Here is a 6,633-nt window from a genome sequence, read left to right as displayed (position 1 = left end):
TCAACTTTGTATTAAAAGTGTCATAATTTACCGAATGACGCTTTATGACAACAGTCATAAATATTCATGAAGGCTTATTCATGTTTATGACAGGTGTTATGTCATGTTAATGAAAGTGTCATGTCAGTCTTATTCAACCCCCTTCAAATAAAGTGTTACCGTCTGTTGCTCATCGGATATTTTCTCTGTTTTGGCCCATTTTCTGAAAACCCAAGACGGTTGTGTGTGATTATCCTAGTAGATCAATAGTTTGTAAAATCCTCAGTCTGGCACCAACAACCAACTGATGTAAAGAGTCTCCTACATCCATTTTCTTTCCTGTTCTAGTCCTGGAATTGAACTTGAGGTGGTTTTGTTTACCCCGATTTGATACCTAAATATACTGAGCTGTTGTCATGCGTTTGGCGAATTCACCGCTTGTGGAATGAAGCAATAAGGAGGTGTACCCAATAAAGTGGCAGCAAAATGCTTTATTGTCATGCAAAGTGTCAATGTGACCAAGCGTTGTCTTTTACAATGTTAGCATTTATCACACACTGCAACTCCAGGGGGTGAATGTGGATATGCATGCCAAAATAATTAGAATGAGGTCATTAATAAAAAGTAAAAGAAAAAATATCAACCTTACAAATGCATGGTTTTACATTTATAATGTTAAAATGTTAAATCAAAAACAAACACTTGCGCCCACCTTTGTCTTCTAGTGTTAATCGTCTCTCAGAAAATTTTAAATCCAAACCCAAATTGTAAGTATTTTTAGACTTATGGACAATAACAACCGTTTTAATCTCAAATTCATGACTAAATTATGTGATTTGTCTCAAAATCATCAGACGTTTCACACTTTTCATCTGAGTATCATCACATTAGAAAAATAAGTAGTAGGGGAAGATGCAGAGCGTAGTTAACAAGTTCCCCCAGGAATTTGCTTCTTGTTTTCCACTCAACAGTTCACAATATTATTCTCACATTCGATATTTAATAGATCAGATCTGGCAAGACGTAAAAAGAAAGTTAAGTATCTCTTAAAACTAGCAAGCTCTCAATACACAGTGGACATGTGAGGATGTTATGTTCACAAATTAAAAAAGGATATTTGAAAATAAACTTCACTTTGGAAACTGTAAAAAGTAATGTTTTCTGGATGCGAAGGGAAACGCAGCAGAAAAATAAAAAACGTTTTGCCAAATTCCCTCGTACAGGAATGCGAACAGATAAAGTGTTGGCAGTGAATAAGCACAACTATTAAAATGTTAGCATAGTTAGCCTTTTAACTATGCTAATGAAATCAAAATCTTGGCTGTACATATAAAACTGTTGGTGAGGAAAATGCGACACTGCTGATTTTGGAGTAAAGTGTGTGCCACATCCTCGGTTGTGTTTGTCCTTCCTTTAGAGTAAAAGTACTGTGATGGAAAATATTTGAGGAAATGACAAATGGTTAATGGGCCAGTGCTTGTTGTTAAATTCCATAGTCTAATGTGTCTCAGTCAGGCATAAGACCAAGTGTTGTACGCCTGCCAGAAAACAGTTTGGAGGCTCATCGACAAACGATTCTCCCTGGAAACACTAACACGCTGATTCCCTTCTACGTCTTAAGATCCTGAATTACTCTTTAATCAGATTTCCTTTAATGTGTCTTAAAGTTCTGCCTGCCATTTTGTTTTTAAATCACAAGCCTCGGTAGATAATTTACAGAACCTTGTTTAACTACGTTCACCTTCACTGACCCGGAGAGCTTCACACTTTACTGAACCAAACTCTTGAGCGCAGCTCAGCTTCAGTCAAACTCCCAAACCTGCCCTTGACCAGGAATGTCAGTGCAATTTAGTGTGTTTCTTAAGAGTTAATGCAGTATGTTCATACATATCTGATGTCACTCTCCAGAGTGAGATCCCCAGGTGCCCCCCTACCACACTTCTTTCACCTCAAGGCCCCACTCCTGACCCCACCTTCCCCATTTCCCAACATTCCTGGGCCGTGCCACATCAGTCAAAGGCCCAATTCATGGGGTTAATGCTGCAGCGAGTGCAGACAGGGCTTCGAGACAGGATGTTTGGCTGATACCTCGCTCTGCTAAAGCAAACAAGCCCCCAAAATATGATTACCAAGGGCAGACTGGGAGCAGCGCTCCAGCCTCACTTTAGTTCATCCAGGCCACACTAATGTCCTCTAAGTGTCTTAGCTTTACTTGTTTCCACATGTTGAACAACCCAAACCTGAAGGTGGATCAGTCTGGAGCTTATGAGAACAGGGGGAAGATGTCCACTGTTTAGGCATTGCTCTTTTAGGCTGTAGACCGCTTTGAAAAACTGAAGGCGAAGGCTGATTCCACAAAAAATATATAAAAAAAAAACTTCTCCAAATCTTAACTTGGCAGTGTGCTTTAAAGTCTACAAACCTTTGCCTGAGTCATTTAAGTTGGATTATGTCAATAAATGCAGCGAACAGACAAAAAAATGCTGCATACATAGAACTTAGCTAACACTGAACTAATAAAAAAAAGGAGGAAAATCAAGTTCGGTCTTTCTTTAAGGTCTTAATAAAACATTTCTGAGGAACTCCACACAGAAACCTGTGGTTTTTTTGGCCGGATATGGATGCGAGTGCAGCACATTTTGTGGATTGGTCCCACTGGATTTGACGCACTGGAAGCACTAAACACAGAGTTTTAGGCGACCACCACGTGACTGAAACTTTCCTAAATGCAACAACAAAAAACAACTTCCAACGTTTAAAAAATACCTCAATAACATAAAATAAATCTTTTCATGTATATAAATGGAGATAAAAGCCAACAAACAAGGTAAAGTAAAACAACAAAGCCGAATCCTTTTTCCCTCTTGCTCCAGTTTGCAAGCTAACGTTAGCACTGCTGAACAGCTAGCTGCTGCAGGAAGTTGTCTCACTTAGAAACTTACTATGCTTTATTTTCCCTTGTGTAATGGTAATGTCTCAATGAATCCAGTGTTTGTCCATGTATTCAAAGCAGTGAAAGAGATTATACACTGATATAGGTGGCAGAACTAGTAAATCGTCTTACTTAGAAGTAAATAAAGTGTTTAAGGGGTTTATTTCTGTGCCATTTACTTATCATAACTAGTTTCACAGACATCACCTCACATTCCAAGTGACTTATCTAATCACAATCCTGCTCACAAGATCCAACTTCAACAGCCAACATGGCTGACTTACACTAAGAAAGAGGCGATAAAGGCGATAATAAACTACTTTTTTACACAACCTCAAGCTGTAAACCTGTTGGTGAAACGCCTAATATTTAGAGTATCGGCAACAAAACATAGTTTTCACCTTGTCTTATATATCTTCATGCAAAAAAAGGGTAAATGACCCCTTTTTTAGGGGAAATGACTAGTCTAATTGATACTCCACAAAGATAAACGTGTTAGATAATGGATGGATGGACTGATGGATGGATGTGCATTTATGTGGCACTTGTATTGAGAAAATTGGGCTCAATTTTACATCAGAGAGGAAAAAAGTTATCTGGATTTAGTAGCAGATGAATTAAACAAGTCAAACCTACTAATAACAAATTACAGCAGTAATGGAAATGGCTTATTTAGGACACTTCATTATTCTCTGATTAATGTGAGCCACTGCACTAACCATCACACATGACTTTAATTTTCTTTTTGACACAATATTTGGCATTTACTACGAACCATATTCACCTTTCTCACTAACAACCGTGCCAACTCTTGAGATTATTGTGAGTCCAACGATTTTCATCCCTCATTTCAGTAATTTGCATACCACATCAGAAGAGAGACTAAATGTAAATACAGCAGACAGGCGTTGTAATTTGAGAAACGGCAACAGAAGCCTTTTTAAACACAGTCCAGCGCCCAGAAGACAAGCGGCTCTCGCCTGGACGTAAACCGTGAAGGTAGAAAAGCCCCTCCATTCATCCCACCCAGCTCATTGCGTGATGGGAGAACATGTGTGTGAGAGTGTGTGTGAGGGTTTTGTTCCGATAGGGCCCCTATGTGAGCACACTGAGACGATCTTATCACCGAGTCAGACAGAAATTCCTCGCTGTCTCTCCTCCGTCACACAAACACACAAACACACACACACACACGCATTCGCACACAAACTGAAAATAAGCAGCCGAATCGCACATTTTGTTGGGAGCCGCACACAGATGATCCGCGCAGATATGAACATACTAAACTTCCAATTTTTCCCTTGTCATAGCAGGCCTGCTGTTTTTAAAGGGAACGTTAACTGATCGAACGATAAAGGAGGCAAGGGCAAAGGTATGCATGAACCACGCCCTGCTGTGCCTTTTTTTAAGGCTAAGCTGGCCGATTTTAAAGGTATAAAACAGATGCCGAGGTGCCACAGCACTTATTCAGAGCTTGTTTTTGTTCTGAGAAAGTATCGGAGACTTAAGGTGACACACACGAGGATTACCTCCACAATAAAAGAGTCAGTGACTCTCTCGAAGCATCTATCTGAGATTAAGGCTTTTGTTAAAATATCGTCAGTCATCTCTTCCATGCATGTTAGTGTGCGCAGCGCGTTCAGCGTATTTCCTGTTATTTGACCGGCTCTGGCTCCTAATAAGATTCATACAGCCTGTCAAAGGGAACAACAAAAGACACATGCAGATTTCTTGGCTGCCTCTGTTTACCTAAGTCTCGCTCCTACTCACACTCTTGGCTTGATTTCTGGTTTTCGGCTCCAGTATTCTGGTGTGGGGGTCAGCGGTTCAGAGACCACACACACGCACACACACGCACGCACGCACGCACGCACACACACACACACACACACACACACACACACATGCAGAGACAGACGGAATACAAGCACCACGTCTTGTTTAAAACATAACTTATATCCATTTTAATTTCTACATCCTGGTGGGGTTGTGCCTTTTCCTACTAATCCATTTGAAGAAATCTAAACATCACAATCTGAAGCTGGACTTGTTCGTTTTGACGGTACAGATTTAAGGCTGCTTTCAGTGTATTCCCACTTTGCCTCTTTTATTTAAATGTGTTCCGGACGTCAACAAGATGAGACTGTTTAAAACTGAATGTCAACACTGTTCCTCAATTTTATGTTGTTGTTGAAATCGCTTCTGTCAGGCTGCCGCAGGACAACTGTGCCTATCCGTAGCTTGCTACCATCAGCGTGTGAATGTGTGAATGTGTGAATGACTGAATGTGGTCTAAAGCACTTTGGAGTCCTCTGAACTTGATAAGGCGCTACACAAGTACAAGCCATTTACAATTTAGCGATAACAGGTTCTGGTCATTTCATGCTACTTTTGTGGTTTTAGTCACTTTATACACAATTTATGATGAATATGTGTAACTTTGCCCACCACCAGTCGGACGTTTCATATCAGTTCTAACAACCAAGTGATACTAAGACATTTTTATGAGGTGCAATGGTCTGCTGTAGCAAAATGTGGTTAAATTACTCCAAAACACAGCCTCCACAAACAGAAGATCTGTTTGGCTTAGTCATGAATGAATTAAAATTAATCTGAATTGGATGGAAGATAAAGTCTTCAGAAAAAAATATGCAAAAAAAAAAAAAAAATCCAATTATTTTCTTCTCAATTCATAAAAACACTTAACTCCAACAAAAAAATAAGCTGATAAAAACAGCTTGGCTACATGGACATAATGAAATGGTTTGTTTATTTTTACGAAACTAAAGTTCAAAGGCAATGCATGGGTGTGAAAAGACATTATGAACTGGCAAAGTGGGAAAACCTCAATGGATAAACCAGTAAAATCTCTCGCTTTGCATGATCAGACAGTCTAGAAAAATGTTGATTTTAAATTATGTATTTCGGTTCTTTGCTACCAGCAGCAAGCAAAAGACAAATGTCTTACATTTATTTAGCTAGATATGTGGAAAATAACCTAATATTTTAACAAACTTTTAAAAACAAATGTAACTTCACCATTAACAGCGTGATTCACCAAGACATAGTAGGTGAAACCTTTGCAAGATCAGCTGAGGGATGATGCAACTCTCAGGTCCTGTTTCAAGCTTAGGTTTGTCCTAACTCTTAAAGACACACCATGTACACACTGTTACTTTTCGGCAGATAGTCATTTAGTTAAATTCTTCTTCTGTGTTCACGGATGCTCTGCGCTACAAGCTGCCACAGACATCTACAGGGATCAGGTAAAAACACAAGAGAACTTCAAAAATTTAGAGGACACTTCGTCATGACCACTTTTAGAAAGCATTGCTGCTTAAAAAAGGAAACTATAAATAAATTGGGAGTTGTTTAAAACTTGTCCAGACTGTACAGTATTTAAGTTAAAACTTAAAAATGTATATCTTATTAGTCGTGTTGAATCTCAATGTATTTTTTTATGCAGAAACACCCCCAACAAAACTGCTGATGCAGAAAAAAATTAACTTTTGACGTCTGAACCGTGACTACGCTGCGCAGGCTTTCTAGGTGCCCATTCACCTTTCAACACCGTCCACAAGTGAGCCCAGGGAGGCTTGATTGAGTGGGTTTGTGGGTTTCTTCTAACGCTACAAGGACCTCTCCACCCGACCCCAGCACGTAAACAAATAAAGCTCCAGTTTCATCATCTAGAGGGGGCTGTTTCCTGTCCCAACTCAGTC

At 39.5% G+C, this 6,633-nt stretch overlaps 1 protein-coding gene across 1 annotated transcript in view; it reads right to left on the bottom strand.

Moving 5' to 3' along the window:
- Positions 1-6,633, bottom strand: part of LOC103146173 (mothers against decapentaplegic homolog 6-like) — a 23,664-nt gene that overhangs the window by 11,687 nt on the left and 5,344 nt on the right. The window lies entirely within an intron of this gene.

This window comes from Poecilia formosa, unplaced genomic scaffold (assembly GCF_000485575.1).
Source record: "Poecilia formosa unplaced genomic scaffold, Poecilia_formosa-5.1.2 Scaffold153, whole genome shotgun sequence".
NCBI classification, from domain to species: Eukaryota; Metazoa; Chordata; class Actinopteri; order Cyprinodontiformes; family Poeciliidae; genus Poecilia; species Poecilia formosa.
The sequence above is the reverse complement of the archived record's forward strand: the minus strand, read 5'-3'. Positions and strand labels throughout refer to the sequence as shown.